General features: G+C 43.5%; 1 protein-coding gene across 3 annotated transcripts in view; it reads right to left on the reverse strand.

Moving 5' to 3' along the window:
- The window catches only part of RAB27B (RAB27B, member RAS oncogene family), a 120858-nt gene that overhangs the window by 35225 nt on the left and 67404 nt on the right, over positions 1 to 18229 (reverse strand). The window contains exon 1 of one of the 3 annotated variants that reach the window (XM_035100575.3): positions 3012 to 3396. The exons of 1 other annotated variant lie outside the window; for it this stretch is intronic. The gene's annotated coding sequence lies outside the window, so the exon portion shown is untranslated. Of the gene's footprint in view, positions 1 to 2783; positions 2924 to 3011; positions 3397 to 18229 lie in introns of those variants that run through there. One more of the 3 variants, XM_088653118.1, reaches the window with a different exon arrangement.

Here is an 18229-nt window from a genome sequence, read left to right on the forward strand (position 1 = left end):
CCAGAGCAGCGCACGGAAATGCCGTTTACCTTCCCGCCGGAGCGGTCCCTATTTATCTACTTGCACTTTGATGTGCTTTCGAACTGCTAGGTGGGCAGGAGCTGGGACTGAGCAACGGGAGCTCACCCCGTTGCAGGGATTCGAACCGCCGACCTTCTGATCAGCAAGCCCTAGACTCCGTGGTTTAACCCACAGCCCCACCTGGGCGAGGGAGGTGGTGCAAATTGGGGGAGGGATGCAAATTGCTGCAGAAATATAGAGAACTGAATTTAAGATTGGAAAAAATATGAAACTGAGAGAACCAAAAGTGGACAGATTCTTTCATCCCTGGGTGGAAAAGGGGAAATGCACTATCCTCATCCTTTATTCTATTATTCTTTCATATCTCTCTCTCTCTCTCTCTTTCTCTCTCTCTCTCTCTCTCTCTCTCTCTCTCTCTCTCTCTCTTTCTCCTGCAGAGCTGTGCAAATGGAAGACATAGCCCCACCAGGGGTCAGTCCAATGACAGCAAGGGAGGGTGGGCAGAGAAGAGAAGTAATCTCCCCCTTTCCAAGCCATTCTTGGATTTTCAGCATCTAGAATTGATCTGCCCGGATGAAAAAATGGACAGGTGACATTTCTATCTTAATAGAGACAATAGACAATCTTAATAGAGCTTAACATTTGTATAGCATAGGCATGTCCAACAGGTAGATCATGATCTACCGGTAGATCACTGGACGTATGTGGTAGATCACTGGTAGATCATTGGCTCCCCCCAAAGAAGATGAACAACTGTGGATCCTCTAAAAAAAGCTCAACATTTTACCTCCTCCCTGAAAAAACTCAACAACTTTGACCTGAACCCCCAAAAAGGGGATAGATCACTGCCAGTTTTTAACTCTAAGTAGATCGCAGTCTCTTGGGTGTTGGCCACCCCTGGTATAGCACTTTCCAATGTTCAATGATTTTCACGTGCTTTATCTAGTTCTAATCTGTATAACAACTCTGCAAATTCAGTCAGTAATGTTATCCTCCCCACACGCCCATATTACAGATGGGGAGGCCGAGACTGGCTTGCCCAAGGTCACCAAATGAGTTTGTGGCAGGGGCAAGATTCAAGTGGTGGATTTCTTGGTTCATAGGTCACAGTGCTATGCCCCTATGGAGGGGGGGGGGAGCCCTACTAAGTTCAGTAAGGCCCCATCTGCACTATGGCAGAATATTGCCATGAATTGGTGGGTCAGTTAAAAGGGTTTGTTCCTAATGCAATATGCGGATCTGAACAAGACTGAATAATGCAGGAAGCACACACCCTGTTGGTCTGCTTTTCCCGTGCAAAACCACATGCTTACAGCAGCCTGACCAATTCCTACAAGCTGACAAGTGAGGACTACGGATACTTCCCTTGCAATGATGTCCCCCACATATATCAGGCCAACCTCAGCTTCCACACTGCACAGGTGCAGCAGTCAACACATCCTGACACAGAACATCTTTGCATGTGAAAATAGTCCACAGCGTTACCTTCTGTTACACTGGTATAAAAATCCACTACACTGAGCCAAATGGTGAAACAAAGATACAGCTTTATCATTGGGAAAGAGCAGAATTGTGTTAACCTGCTCATTGCTTAAGTGCACCCACATGCTACCCCACAGAATGCTGCTTGCAATCTTGCCTATAAGAGAGGTTTGTGGCCAAATTTCCATTAACTTTTAACAGAAGCAGTTTTGGAACCCATAATATTTTTCCACATTTCCCTGGCAGTATAAAACAGCCCCTCTTATTTGACATATGTTTATCCATAACTCCCACCAATCCAAATACAGGATATAGATGCCTCTCTTTTCCTAGTTCATTTATGCACATAGCTTTCTCATTTTCCCATACTTAATTTTTCATTTAGCCAAACTTGCCTGACTCATCAAACACACTGAACTTGAACAAGCTATTTGGAAGTCCTGTTGTTTTCAGTTACGCTTCTAAAGGTCAAGGTGTCAATGTCAGTTTGTAAGGCTATGTGCCTAGGCGTATTTTCTTAGCGTAAGCTCCGCTGAAATTAGTTGAGTCAACTTTAAAGATGTTCAGGTATGGTGAATAAAATATTTTTGTCTATTCACCTCACCACCACATTGCAGCAATTCAGGTAACAACAGTGCAATCCTATACACATTTACTCAGGAGTAAGCCATAATGAGTTCAAAGGGGCTTGCTTCTGGTGTACATTACTACAGGATTGCTTCCAAAATATGCTGCATATAGTTCATACAGTGTAATCTTATATAAATTTACTCAGAAGTAAACCCCACTGTGTCCCATGGGTCTTGCTCTCTGGAAAGTCTGCATATTATGGCAGCCCAAATCACCTTCTATCATCACATTTTCCTTTCTTAGAGCAGAATAAAACTTTTTTTAAAATGTAACCACAACACTTCCTGTACACATCATCAGAGATCACTATCTTTAAAACGAACAGCCACATAACAAAAAAATACTACAACCAGGCCATTGCCTTTTGCACAAAGCACGTTTTAAAAAGCTGAGTAATATAATAGTGAGTGGGTAAGTTTCTTTTGGAAGACTTCCACTTTGAAGATTTTACGTTAACACTGAGAAAAAGCAAACAGCAATGTGCCTTGTGCTTTTTACAATCGCACCTAAAACCTCCATGTGCAATTCAGCTACAAAATAAAGGGGGGGAGAACCACTCCTGAGCTCCTGGGATCTCCAGCTGCTCAGCACTCAAACAAGTTGCTTCTGAATTGCTCTGCAAAAGTTTGGGTTCTGAAAACCTGGCTTACCATTAGCGCAGAAATCACAAAAAGGAAACCACAGCAGGTAGTAAATAATAACAATAATCCAAACTTGCTTGCTGTTTTTGTTTTTTCCCCAGGCCTGCTGCTACAGTGTATCTCCTGGTCGGATTTCCTTTCAGCAAAGCGACGGAGCAGTTAAACGATTCGCTGGTAAGGATCAGGGTGTGCGAACGCGTTTCCAAAAATAATACCCCGACACTACCTGAAACTTACCAGGGCGCGAAGTTTTTCTTTCCCGTGGATTTGGTGCCTGGTTACAGAGTCCGACGCTTGTTTCGCCTTCCCAAAAGACTCTCACCCGCCGCAGTCAATTCCTCATAAGCAAAAGAAAACCCCAAAGCAATCTAGCAATCCTTGGAAACATTGAAGAGCATGAAGGAAAGGGGAGGAGGACAAAGGAGTCCGGAAAAGTGGCGTTCCTCCCCCGCCAGCAGCGAAAGTCGGCTTGCTGGGCGCTCGGCACCACCCTCCAGCTCTGAGCTCACAGAAGCTGCTCTCTGGAAAGGTTGATTGGAGAGGAAAGGCGTTCCCCGCGACAGTCCGCACGGACGTACAGGATGTAAACCCGGGCAGATCAGGCTGGCGACTCAGTCGCACACAGCGCAGGCTGCTAAATACTGTAATAAGCGCTCTCCCCGTTGCCAAAACTTTGCACGCTTTTTCTCCGTTCCCTGCACGGAGAACTCCCTGCAACTTTACGCGCGTGCCTGTCTGTTTCTGTAATGGCATTCGGTGAAAAGAATTGGCAATGGTGCGCCGAGTTTCAAAAGGATCCATTTTAGTGCCCAAAGTGGGAATATTATCTGTTCAGCTGGAGGCTGTTGGTCTGTTTTGACTGCTGTTCTGTGATACTTGGGTTTTTACCTGCTGCGGGCTGCGTGCCCTGAGAATTCTCTACTCAGGAGATTAGAAAAAACACCTTCCCATTAAAATAAACCTGCAATCCGATTCCTGCCCATTAAGCTGGGAGTAAGTTTCATTGAACTCAACAGGGCTTACTTCTGAGTAGACTGTATATATAGTCTTGCACTGTAAATATATACTTATTTAAGGATTTTTTAAGTTGCATCCTCTGCCAGAAAACAGCAGCCACAGAGGAATAAAAAGGAACGTCAAAAAATGTGACTACAGATTAACTAGGTTTAGGTCCCAAACCTGCTTTCATTGAGAGGATCATAGACTAATTGAATTGTAGAGATGGAAGGGACCCTGAGGGTCATCTAGTCCACCCCATTATCTAAACTAAAGCATCTATGACGGATGAACATCCAGGGAAGGGGAGTCCACAACCTTCCAAGGGAGACTGTACCACTGTCAAACAAGTCTGTCAGAGTAAGGTATAGTGATGCAGATACGGTAGGTAATTTTAGATAATGGTTTTATGTGGGGTGGGCAGGGGGCTGCCTTACTTCAAAATGTGGTGTGTTGGCCCTGTTGCATTTGGGGACTCTTGTGCTCATTCTGCTGAGCACTGATAACCCTGCCCTTATAACATCTCGTTAGCAATGGGTGTGTGAAGTAATAATACATAGCGGTCCTGTGGTGCAGCAATAAAACTGCTAGCACATTTGCAAAGCTAAGCAGGGTCTGATATGGTTTCAAATTGGATGGGTAACCACATGTTGATATTCCTTCGTTGCAGGGGCTTAGACTAGACGACCCTCAGGATTCCTTCCAGCTCTATGATTCTATGAGTGTAGTTAAGGCATCGACAGAGAGGAAATATAAAAATTCCTTCCAGTAGCACCTTAGAGACCAACTAAGTTTGTCATTGGTATGAGCTTTCGTGTGCATGCACACTTCTTCAGATACCAGTATGCACACTTCTTCAGATTCCAGTATGGTCACACATGTTCTTTCATATGAATGACCAATCCCTGGTTCAGCATTTGGTGGGACCTTTTGTAAAGCTTTGGCTGTAAGGCTGAAGGAAGAGGGTACCCCTCCCGCCTCAAAATTAAGAATGGGTGGGAGTCAGACTTCCCCCCTTCGTTCTGTCTGATTGGCACTGCAGCACAACAGTACCTGCCACTAACTTTGCATGAGTAGCTGTAATAAAAGTCAGTAATCAGTAGTTCTGACATAAGTCAAAAGTTCAAAACTGTTTTCCAAAAGGAGCTAAATAATATGGAAGTAAAATGTAGATGTCCCTGGTAGGGAGAGAGAGAATGTTTCTGCTCACTCTAGAAGAGGCTCCCCCAAACTCGGCCCTCCAGATGTTTTGGGACTACAATTCCCATCATCCCTGATCACTGGTCCTGTTAGCTAGGGATGATGGGAGTGGTAGTCCCAAAACATCTGGAGGGCCGAGTTTGGGGATGCCTGCTCTAGAAGCACAATACAGTACTTACCGTATATTCCAGCATATAAGACGACTGGGCGTATAAGACGACCCCCAACTTTTCCAGTTAAAATATAGTTTGGGATATACTCACCGTATAAGAAATATGACCCGGCGTATAAGACGACCCCCAACTTTTGAGAAGATTTTCCTGGGTTAAAAAGTAGTCTTATACGCAGGAATATACAGTATATGTAACTGCAATGTTAAATTCTTCCTGAAGGGGTCACACGCATTGCCATATATAGGTGATTTGGCAAGCTTACTCACACGGATGGCAAATAGAAACAACTCAGCCCCTGATGAACTGAAGAAGCATATAAATTAGGCCACCTACTGAATGTTGGATCAGAAATTTCCATGCCCTGAGCCCATCCCACCCCCACCTCCATTGTCCAATTTATGCCCAAGCTACCTAAGCTTTCTAGGTATCATCCTCCTTTATACAGACTAGTGTTGTGCTGGAATAATAATTAATAAAAACAATAACCATTATTGTGTGTGACATATTATGTCTGGATTATATAAACTTGAGATAACTGATCCTGTTGATCCCAGGCTTGTCTACTCTGACTGGAAGCCCTGCTCCGAGGTCTCAGGCAGAAGTCCTACCAAGTCCTGCTACCTTGGATGTTTTTAATTGGATATACTAGGGACTGCACCTAAAATTTCCTGCATCCAAAGCAGTACCACCATGCTGTGATCCTTCCCCATAAAAGCTGGCTGAGGATATGGATGCAGAATAGACCCAGCATTGAAGTAATTGTGAATCCACATTTGGCTTAAAGTAAATCAAGCACAAGGAGTTCAAGCACAGCATTTATTGCTATAAAAACCAAATTAACCTGTATGCACGGCTGACGGGAAAACAAGCACGTTTGCCCCCTTTCAAATTCTGCTTGGAGACTGCCTGCTGTATATCACAAGAACTACGTATATTTGGTAACAATGAAATATAGTTTCTTTACCTTTCTGAATATTTAAGGGTTACAATCATTTCACACAACATAGCATACATATAAAAGATATGTTTTAAAAATGTTCTCATACTTGTAAATTGCTTGCACTGACAGAGCGATCTGCTTAGCGCTACGCTGAATTCTTCCCTAGATAATTGAAATATTTGTCACTGGTAAGTGTAGCTTTTTTTAAAGCAACAACAACCATTATTGAAGGGATCCTGTCTAATGCAGATTATGAACACAACTTTAATGAGAACTGCCTATACTGTACCTCGTCCATTTCCTCATGCCTAACAATGAAACAATCATGAACTGGTAGGAATGGATGATTCGTTCTATTTCTGGTCCCTGACAATGATGCATGCTTCATTGATAAATCCACTCTGCCCCATATATATTTTTGGCATTAATCTGCTTTTTAAAATTCACGCGCAAATTACACATTTAAACACACATGGCATGCATTTCTAAACATATTTAATTCCATAGCACACATTTTTGGCACATTTTTCAAGCCAAATAACAACACTGCAAAATTCAGAGAAGTGCAAAATCGAAAGGATGGTTATATACCAGCATAGCTGCCAAGTTTTCCCTTTTCTCGCGAGGAAGCCTATTCAGCATAAGGGAAAATCCCTTTAAAAAAGGGATAACTTGGCAGCTATGTACCAGTCAACACATTCGTCTGATAGGCAGGGGCCAGGGGTCAGTTCACAGAGGAATTCACAGAAATAGGAGCCCTTATGCACACTTAGTATTAAATAATCTGAATGTGAACTCCTATGATGATGGGTTTGCAACACCCTGTCCTGTTGTCATACTATTAGTTCACAAGCCTGGTTCCCCCACTCCTGTGTACTGTTGACGCTTTAGATGTCCCAGAAAGATCAGGGCAAAAATAACCTTTACAACCACTTGCATAATACGGTATCACACGACAATCAAGCAACAGCCAAACCAGCATGCAAATAGGGTTATACAAGTAGGACTCGAAACAAGAGGCTCCAGTTCCATGTTTTTTAGTCAGTTGGCTATGTCCTCCATTGACTCCACTCCTCTTTTCTCCTGGCCTTATTGTCATCCTTCTGCAAGTCAGCCAGCATCACATGACCCCACTGAACATATTTGGATGTTTTGTGAAGTTCCCTCCAAATGGTTCTTTTCTCTAAAGATTTTTATGCCATAGCTGCCAAGTCTCCTGCTGAAAAATGTGGGATCAGCAGCGGCGCAGCACCAGAAGTCGCTTCTACGCATGTCTGGACATTCGTAGAAGCAACTTCCGGTGCCACTCTACCCAATTTCCAGTGCCCAGGCATGGGTAGCGCAGCACCGGAAGTCGCTTCTACGCATGTCTGGACATGCATAGAAGCGACTTCCGGTGCCACACTACCCATGTCTGGGCACCGGAAATCGGGCGGCACCAGGACCCAAAATGGAGCCTCCCTGGAAGGTAGGAAATCCGGGGGATTTATGGGATTTTTTCCAATTCGGGCTGCCAGTAGGAAACGGTTTAAAATACGGGGCTTTCCCGCAAAAAAAGCCTACTGATACCTCCCTCTTCTTTGCAGATGGTTCCATATTGGCTACATAAGAAATGGCACTCAGTTGTGAACGTCAGAAATGGAGGGGATGATAAGGAAACATATTCCTTTTTACTTGTCAAAAAAATGGAACAGCTTGAAACCATACAGGTATCAGGTGGATGAATGGGTCTTTGCCATGGGTCACCATTTTGTATGGTTTCAGTTTTGTTTTGTTTTTAAAATGTACTTGCTGGTTTTTGTTTCTTACTGTTTTGCTGGATTTTTGGTACATCACCTTGAGACAGTTGTGTAGAAGGTGATTAACAAACTAAGAAGAAGAACAAAAAATATCACATAACGCTGGTTGCTTTTTATTGCTCCAGGATTTTATATCCCATTTTCATCTAAAAACACTCACAAATCTCAATAGAATATTAAAACAAACACACAAATTTAAAAATATTGAACTCCTGACAATTGAGACGAGGGCTTTTTTCCAGCCAGAACTCAGTTCCAGCACCTCTCAGGTGGGTGCCATTGCCATTCTAAGAGAACAAGGGAGGTGTACACAGGGAGTTCTGGCATCTCTTTTTCTAGAAAAATAGCACTGGCTGAGGCCATTAACTGGCTGTGGCTCCAGAGCCAGCTTGCTTCATTGAGTCTAGCTTTGGATTCTCCAAGAAATGCAATCTCTCCAGGAGATAAGGAGTCACCTTCACATGACAAGCTAATTATACAATGTACCACCCTGGGCTAACAGCCACATAAACCTTCTTTGCTGACAAATCAGAATTCCTCTTGCTGCATTCTTGAAAAAGACTCCAGCTGTCCATGGAGGCACAGGTCAATTCTGTGTCCAGGGCGGCTGTCTACCAGCTCCATCTGAGACCCTACCTGCCCGCTGACTGTCTCGCCAGAGTGGTGCATGCTCTAGTTATCTCCCGCTTGGACTACTGCAATGCGCTCTATGTGGGGCTACCGTTGAAGGTGACCCGCAAACTGCAATTAATCCAGAATGCGGCAGCTAGACTGGTGACTGGGAGTGGCCGCCGGGACCATATAACACCGGTCCTGAGAGACCTGCATTGGCTCCCAGTACATTTCCAAGCATAATTCAAAGTGTTCGTGCCGACCTTTAAAGCCCTAAACGGCCTCGGTCCAGTATACTTGAAGGAGCGTCTCTACCCCCATTGTCCAACCCGGACACTGAGATCCAGCGCCAAGGGCCTTCTGGCAGTTTCCTCCCTGTGAGGTTACAGGGAACCAGACAGAGGGCCTTCTTGGTAGTGGCGCCCTGTGACGTGTCTGGTTTTTTGTGTGTGTGTTTTTTTTAAGAAATGTTCTTTGTATTTTGTATTTTGCTTCTCCAAGCAGGCCACTTGAAGGGTTAACCCAGTCTCCCTGGTGACTGGCAGCAACATTCCGCTGGAGGAGGGACTGCCGTGGGTTTTAAAATATGAGGTGCAGCCGTTAAGGGGGGTTGGGGGTTTTGTGTGGGAGCTTGTGTGGTTGTGGAGAAGGTAGATTTAGAGTAGATGAGGTAGTTGATAGGTATTCTGTTATTTGATTACCAAGAACGTTACCTGTGAAATTAAGTTTGTACCAATGTTACCAGAAAGCAACCATTAAGATTCAAGCCAATAAATATCCATCTTTAAAGTGTCATACCAGTGATCGTCTATTTCATTTTCCAGCTAAGGTATCCAGGAACCCAGTTGGTGGGGAACTCTTTTAAACTGTCAAAACTGCCTTTTAGAGGAGGAAGGTTAGTTTGTGGCTGAGAGTGCACCAAGAAAAGGAGGGGGGCTAAAGGAAGAGACAGGTTCTGAATGATAATAAAGTTACCCCAGGAAGGAGGCTAGCTTTACAGTGAGGGAGTTTCTAGTGAAGTGAAAACCCTTATCTGAGTACACATAGGAACAGTCTTACTTATAGCCCCAAGTCTAGGTACCTGGTCACGTTTAGGCTGGAAGAGGACTCTCTTTTATTTTTGAAAACCCACAAGTGCTAGAGGGTTTAAAGAAAGGCTAGAGGGATAAGTGGGAGGTTTGAGTTACCTCAGAAATCCCTGTTAGTGCTTTTAATAATTGAGAGGTCTAAGTTATAAGACTGAAAGTGAAGGAACTTTCGTCGCACGCACGCCCTGTGGAACACCCTCCCATCAGATGTCAAGGTAATAAGCAACTATCCTATTTTTAAAAGACATCTGAAGGCAGCCCTGTTTAGGGAAGTTTTTAATATTTAATGCTGTATTGTTTGTAATACTCAATTGGGAGCCTCCCAGAGTGGCTGGGGAAACTCAGCTGGATGGGTGGGGTATTATTATTATTATTATTATTATTATTATTATTATTATTAATATGTTGTTGTTGTTGTTGTTATATAAAGCAAGTTCCTTTGCTCCTAACATCTCTGTGTTTTAGTTGCTCCTTAGCCACAGCAATCCTGTACTCCAAGACTTCCAGTAAAGTTTTTGACAAAGTCCTCCATTATATTCTTGCAGAGAAGCTGGTAAAATGTGGGCTGGATGAAGTAACTGTTAGGTGGATTTGTAGCTGGTTGACTGACTGAACCCAAAGAGTGCTCACTAATGGTTCCTCCTCATCCTGGGAAAAAGGATGACAAGTGTGGTGCCACAGGGTTCTATCCTGGGCCTCTCGTTGTTCAACATCTTTATAAACTGGGAGGCGTATCGAATCACCAGGGGAGAGGAGGAGCCCTGTGCATGTTTATTGCTTGCTCCCTCACTAACAAATCAGGTTTTATAAGTATGATCTAGAGAAGTATGTGCTTAGCTATAATAATATAGGAAGAAAGGGTCACCAAAAGGGCGAATCATGTTTTAGCCATCAATTTGGAAAAAGAACCAAGGGGTTTTAAGTAGAATAAATAGCAATAAAAATTAGCATTCTAAAAATGCATACGGTACTGGATAAGTACACCTGAAAAGAAATAAAAGGTTCTCTGGGAACACTGCCAGAAATGCTCAGATGTCGCAAAACACTGATAAAATTGTGAACTAACATGCCATGCCTTGATAAATACCTTGAGAGATAAAACTGATTAAACATATAGCTTGTCATGTAAAAATATGAGGAAGCCAGTATCAAACTTGGTGCTGTGAAGGAATTCATTAATGTTGCCCATTATTTAATTCCAAGACTCAAGTATTAGATAGTGTTGGGAGTTAGAAAGAACAGCAGTGAAATAGGCACCAGTCAATCAAAGTCCTGAACACACCTTATAATCATCCAACCCTTGAACTGCTTCAAAGGCTGAGAGGAGCCCATCAACCTGCAACTACAATTCAAGACTGCCGGGTGAGCCAAGGTAGCTGTTGTAGTCAGATCTCAAAAATGAGTTATGCCTCTATAAGCTGGTGATTACTATGGGGTTTTTTTGAAACAGGGAATTGACCTGGCTTTGAAGTGTTGCTTTGAAGCAAGTCAAACAAGATTCAATTTGTTGTTGCTGCTTTTTTTTTTAAAGGAGGACTCTAAATTTAAGCATCTCCTTGGATAGACAAATTGCCCCAGAATAACCCAATGCACGGAATATATTTCTAATCAGAAAGCGCTCTCCAAACACAAACAAGAAATATGAAGTCAAGCAAGGTCACAAAGTAAAAGGCCACCATCCTGCTGAGGTTGTACTAACCATCTAATGTCGACTTAATTAACTTACAGATAGTATTAATTTGCTTTAGTAAGTTTCTTTAACACCCTCACCTTCATCTTCAACTGCAATGATGTCTATCTACAATTGCTCACAGTCATCCTTGCCTTCCATCATTCTTCCGCTCTGCTCTCAGACCGACTGTAAGCTTCTTGGGGCAGGAACCACCTATTTGTCCATGCTGTATGTAAATAACCTCAGTAGTATCTAGATGTGCACAAATATGCCCAGTATACCTGAAGGAGCATCTCCATCCCCACTTGTTCTGCCCGGACACTGAGGTCCAGCTCCGAGAGCCTTCTGGTGGTTCCCTCACTGCGAGAAGTGAGGTTACAGGCAGAGGGCCTTCTCTGTCTGGGAATAAACAACTATCTGACTTTTAGAAGACATCTGAAGGCAGCCCTGTTTAGGGAAGTTTTTAATGTTTGATGTTTTATTGTGTTTTTAATATTCAGTTGGGAGCTGCCCAGAGTGGCTGGGGAAAGCCAAACCCAGCCATATGGGCAGGGTATACATAATAAATTGTTGTTGTTGTTGTTGTTGTTGTTGTTGTTACTATTAAAATACCTGTTTTTAAGAATATTTTTAACACCTCTATTTCTCTTTTATTGATAATTTTAACATGCTCCGCAACCCCAGAGTCGGACACGACTGGACCTGATGGTCAGGGGCCCCTTTACCTTTACCTTAAACCACTTAGAGGCTTTATTACAATAAATGTCGTGAAATGAAACAAATAAAACATGGTCTGTTTATCTTCCTGACCATATCACTGATGCAGGCAAGCAGTGGCATACCTTGGAATCTCAAATTTCTGGGGCGCCCTTTGTGACACCCAAATCCATACCCTCCAACATTTCTCAAATGAAAATAGGGACATCCTAAGGAAATGTGGGACATTCTGTGATCAAATCAGAAACCAGGACAGTTTCTCTAAATCAGGGATGTCCCTGAAAAATATGGAGACTCGGAGGGTCTGGAATAGCCCTCCCAAGGAAAATCACGTGACACCATTTTTGTAGTCTTTGAGCTGCCAGACAAAGGCCTTGCTTTTCACCTAGTGCTTTTAAACAATGGGAGGTAGCCTCTGTTTTCAAAAACCTGTTCTTGATTTTGAGATGCAGCAAGTTCATTTTCTTTGTACAGTATTATGTAGTTTTGCCCTAGAGTTGAAGCTAAACATTAAACCAAAATAAGAAAAACTAAAATAAATTAAAACGGTGAACTAAAACTGCAGTAAACTGTGCTTGTGTTGCAGTTTGAACACAGTCCATGAAAAAAAAAGGGGGGGTGGAATTGGCAGATTGGTGCAGTGAAGGTTTCTGAAGCATTGGTGGAAAACCAATTTATTTAAGAATGGACTGGTTGTGAAACTCTAGAAATGCCACTACAGCAAAGACAAAAGGTAGACTTAATAGCATGCTTAGCAGTCTTCTTCAAGAATGCCTTTGCTTTATCCAGAACACCTGAAAACTAGTACGGTATCTCCCTTAATAGAAATACTGTCAACAGCTACTAAAACTCCCAAACAACTGGCAGTTTCCAGTTTTTCATCTAAGGTTCTGCAGAACTGCTTCATGAAATATTCTTGCAGCCTTGTAGTAGCTACAATGACACTATCATTTTCTCTCTCTTGCTCCCCTCCTCCGTTTGGTTTCGTTCGAGTGCAAACTCAAGTAGCAAACAAAGAGATTTGCTCTGGTTTATTAAATCCAAGGACTGCCAATTACTTATAGGCCTCATTTCTTGTCTCTCCAGATTGGTGCATTGAAGGTGAGCACTAGAGGAAGACTAGGAAACGGTGCAGATCTTCAGCAGAAGATCTTAGGAATTTATCCTGTTTTGAATGAAACTGAATTGTGGAATTGTGACAGAAAGAGGGAATTAATGCCTCTTCCAAAGGCATGATTAAAAGAAATGGGGCGGACCTGCAAACAGGAGATTCTGGTTCCCCCCCCCCTCCACCCTGAAAGTTAAGAGCAGCTTCATAGCTGAGAGGAAGACTCCACCACCTTACACACAATTGGGCTCAATGTCTGCAGTGAGGAGGCTGCTGTGTCGAAGCAATGATTCTTCAACATCAACTTTGTTGGACTGGACATGTTGTGCAGATGGATGCCTGATGATCGTCTTCCAAAGCAACTACTCTATTCCAAACTTAAAAATGGAAAGTGTGGTGCTGGTGGTCAACAAAAGAGGTTTAAAGACTCTCTCAAGGCAAATCTTTAAAAATGTAGTATAAACACAGACAACTGGGAAACACTGGCGTCCAGTTGGAGAAAAGCCTTTACCAAAGGTGTCATGGGCTTTGAAGACACTTGAACTCAGGACGCAAGGGAGAAACGTGCTAAGAGGAAGGCACGCTTGGCAAATCCACAGCGTGATCAACTCCCACCTGGAAACCAATGTCCCCACTGTGGAAGGACGTGTGGATCCAGAATTGGCCTCCACAGTCACTCACAGACACACTGTCAAGACCATGTTCATGGAAGACTATCTTACTCAGCTACGAGTGATCTCCAAAGAAGAAGCTGTGCTCAAATAGATCCCCTACATGCTTGGGGACTCCGCACAACCTCTTTTCTTTGTCTAGAATCTCATCTCAGTAAGGTGTACTGGGTAATCCCAACAACCCACCCCAAGGTCTAGGACAGGGTAGTCCAACTTTTGATACCAAATGGGCCACAAGTGTACTTTGACATGGAACCTGTGGGCCACACACTGCTTTGTTGTGCACGGGGGGGCAGAAGCAAGGCTAAAATTTGACCCCCCCCCCAACAACTGGCTAAGTAAGACGCGCTGGGCTTTGGGAAGGAGGTGTGAAGGCTCTGGAAGGGATAGCACTAAGTAGGCTTTGGAGAGGAGGCAGAAAGACTCTAGGAGCCCGTCATAACCCTCATGCCTCATGCCTCCTTCCCCAAACCCAGCGCCTCGCTTACTTGGCTTTTGTAAGGCAGTGTGAGAACTGCAGAAGGTGTGTGTCAAATGTTGCCGAGGGCCACTAGAAAGGCCTGTTCTAGTATAAGAGAGAGGAAGAAACAGTTCCCTGCCCAAGGGCTCCCTTCTCTCATGAGCAGTGCTTTTTTCTGGGGGGATGCAGGGGTACGCATACCCCTAAACATTTTGTGAATCCAGCTAGAGAAGAAAAAAGCACAGTGAATTGTCCGTTCTATTGCTACCCCTGATGGTGACCTATAAAATGGAGATTTTCTTGAGTCAAAATGAGAGTACCCCCTAAACATTTTTTAAAGAAAGAAAGCACTGCTCATGAGTAACCTTCTGGTGGACGCATGGCAAAGGTGGGCAGATCCAGAGGTGAAAGTAGGTATAAGTCTTACCTTTCTAAAATAAAAGTCAGATTTTCTACACACACACACACACACACACACACACACACACACACACACACACCCTTTCCATCCAGACAAAAGGCCTTATCATAGTTAAGGGACACAATCCTGATAAGCAAAAGCACTCATTGAGGGGTGTGTAGGGTTGCCATATTTCAAAAAGTAAAAAACAGGACACCTCAAACTTGTTGAGCTGCTTCTTCTGAGAACCTGAATAAACAACATGAATTTTCGATTGATTCGTCTAAGATCCAGGACAAAGCGCTGCATTTCGGAAATTCCTCCCAGGCGTCAATTCTACCTTTGAAATCCTGGTAATGTCTGGGAAGATCCGGATGTAGGGCAGCCCTAAGGGTGTAGCCTGGAGATTGGAGGTGATGACTGGGAGAGTGCGGGAACTGGAAGGAATCCAGAGGGCCAGGTAAAGAGACTTGAAGGGCCACCCACTCCTGCTTTATATCATGTATTTTAAAAATAATAATATCATATTGCCTTTTTATAACTTAAGAATAAACACTGTAGTCTAAATGGAAGGTGTTCCTGGCCTATCAGTGTTTATTGGTCACAGTGACTGCACATAGAGGCTCCATATTCAGAGCAAGTGTGGTGCTGAAGAGCTACCACTTTTTTAGACTGGTTGCAGGCTTCCAAGAAGCATAATCCTCAGGTGGCGCAATGGGTCAGGGAATCTGGCTGTTAACCAGAAGGTTGGTGGTTCAAGCCCAGCTAGGGCTGGCTTTTGGCAGGATTCCTGCATTGCAGAGGGCTGGACTAGATGGCGCTCTGGGTCTCTTCGAACTCTGCAGTTCTATGGTACTATTATTTGGTTGGCCATAGTGGGAAAACAGGATGCTGGATTCGATGGACCGTTGGTAGTGATTCAGAAGGGCTCTACTCAAACTTCTTGGCGCCCAAGACTGAACAGAAAAATAAGGACTATGAAACACACACAGCCCCTCTGATATTACAATGGGATAGTGATGGTGGCACCACCGACTTTTCCACTTTGCTATGATTCGACGTTGCTGGTTACAGAGATAAGAACAGGGAGATAAATTCCTCGCAGTGCAAATTAATATGCAGAACACGATTGAAATGGAATTATGAGATGTTGTGGGGATGGGGGGGCATGATAACTGGAAATAGAGCTATGACTAATTCTTTGAAAGGACTCTGAGATAGTACATCTTAACAAAGTCAAGCTAATCAGCTGTTGTGTGCTAGTACTACATGGCAACATGTTGCAAAGTATAATGAGCAAACTTGACCTCCCTGTCAATGCGTCAGCAGGGATATGATTCAGTTGCCTGTCGAGATGCTGGGTGCTTGTGTACTGCAAGCACCGAACAAGCCATTCTCAATGCACAGCCTAGCTATACAATTCCTGGAACTGTCGAAACTGAACTGTTTTCATCTCATCCTGTTGACCCGTTCTGCCACTTGAACCAAGGAGCGCTGCGATCTGACAAGAGGAGAAGCCCTGATCCCTGTAAATGTCCATCTGCTGTCAGGTTCCCAAACAGACATTTCATGGTGGGAGAACTGGAAATGGAGGAGGATACCATCTAGGAGTGGGTTTAAATACTTCCTACAAGCTACCCCAGAGACCTGTATGTGTGGGGTGCTTTAAATCAGGGCCTTTTTTCAGCCGGGACTCAGGTTGCATCTTGACACATCAAAAAACCCGTTTCAGTTAAATGCGTTGTAAACTTCATAAAGGGAAAAGCGCGTTGGCGAAAGACGGGACTCCACAGCGCCATCTGGTGTCACAGTGTTATAATGCATACAAAGCACCTTTTCTTTACGAATGTAGCTGAGCCCTCGATTCCAGCACCTCTCAGGTGGGCGTCATTGCCATTGAAAGAGAACAAGGGAGATATTCATGGTGAGTTCTGGCACACCTCTTTTTCTAGAAAAGTAGCACTATTTTAAATCAATATATTGTTATAGGTTCTGGGTGCCACAGTTTGTGGGTGCAAGTCATCCATAATTCTTGGATTTAGTAAAAGTTAGAATTGATCATGGTTTGATTGAACTGTACCAAATATGGAAATCCCTGGGCATAGCTTATGTTGCTCTTAGATGCAATATTACAAACTGGCTTCCATCTGATTTGAAGACGTAAACTGCGATTAATCTGAGCCATGTAATCTGAAGGCAACCCTGTATTGGAAAAAAATTTAATGCCTAATGCTTTGCAATGTTTTACAATTGCTGTAAGCTTCCCAGAGTGACTGGGGAAACCCAGTCAGATGGGTGGGGTATAAATAATAAAATTGTTGTTGTTATTGTTGTTCCAGGCGTCCATTGCACATGTGCAGATGATGGCTTCATCGAATGGGAGTTTGGGGCAGTTGCGGGTTTGGAGAAACTAATCAGGTGATGGTGTATACAGCAATGCAAAACTTGAAATGCAGCGAGGGAAAACGACCTTGCTGCGTTTTAATCACCAATGTGTACATGCCCTCAGAAAATGGAGAGAGACTATTCAAGGAGCAGGGACTATCTATCACTAATCCCCAAAGAAACAGGTTGAACCTACGAGGAGGGAATTTTAATTAATGTTTCTGAGAACTTTGCTGAGCTGGGTTTATTTGTGAGTAAACATTATTGGACAACCTTGGCCGGAGGGAGGTGCATTGCTAGACAATATGACACTTATGAGCTCATGTGGCGTCTCCATTTTAATTCCACACGCATCTCGTGGCAGAGAAGCCATGTCTCCGCAGCGCTTAAAGGGCCCTGGTGCAGCAGCAGCCGCCTAGATGACCTTTGGGTTCCGTCTGTTCCAGTGATTTCTATTTAATATTTTTCCCCATCTCCTTCTGTAGATGAAAGCATTTGGAATCGCGCGCACCTGAGTGCTTTTCCTTTTTAAGGCAGATGGCCTGGATAAGGATAAAAGGCAGGATTGAAAAGGATTAATTAGCATCTACCAGAGAGGAATGCAAAGGAGGGGAAATAGTTCATTAATATTCATTCATGTTTAAATGTGTACTTCCATTCCACTCTATTTGTGCCTCTGGCAGAGCAGCATTTCCACAAACAGTCTGACTGACGAGGGATTTGCCACTCAAAGTCTCTGGGAGAGGGATGTGAATATTCATAAACGGTACTGAAGAAAAGTAACACTTTAATCTACCGCAGATTAAGTTAGGAGTGAATCTGCAACATAAATAAAAACTATGGGTGTGTATGCATGCACACACACACACACACACACACACACACACACACACCAAAAAGAAATATCAGGGTACAATGAACTCTTAAAAACTGAACTCTGAACCCCATATCTTGAAAACAGGACAAATCTGTATGTGTGGGTGTGGATATTCATGTATCCTTACATTTATTTCCCACCTTTCTTCCAAGAAGCTTAGGTAAGGAGTCTGTTTTCCTGCAGACACACAAATGTGCCATTTTATTCTTACTGCTCTGTGAGGTAGGTGAGGTTGAAAGACAGGCTCGAACTCATCCGTATTTTAAATGGGATGTTTTAACACAGAAGTGGAGAATCACTTGGGCTTCTTCTTGGGTGCTCAGATTTGCTGGAGGGGAGTGGTTCTTGATAGTTTCA

The sequence above is a fragment of the Zootoca vivipara genome, chromosome 10 (assembly GCF_965207765.1).
Source record: "Zootoca vivipara chromosome 10, rZooViv2.hap1.1, whole genome shotgun sequence".
NCBI lineage: Eukaryota > Metazoa > Chordata > Lepidosauria > Squamata > Lacertidae > Zootoca > Zootoca vivipara.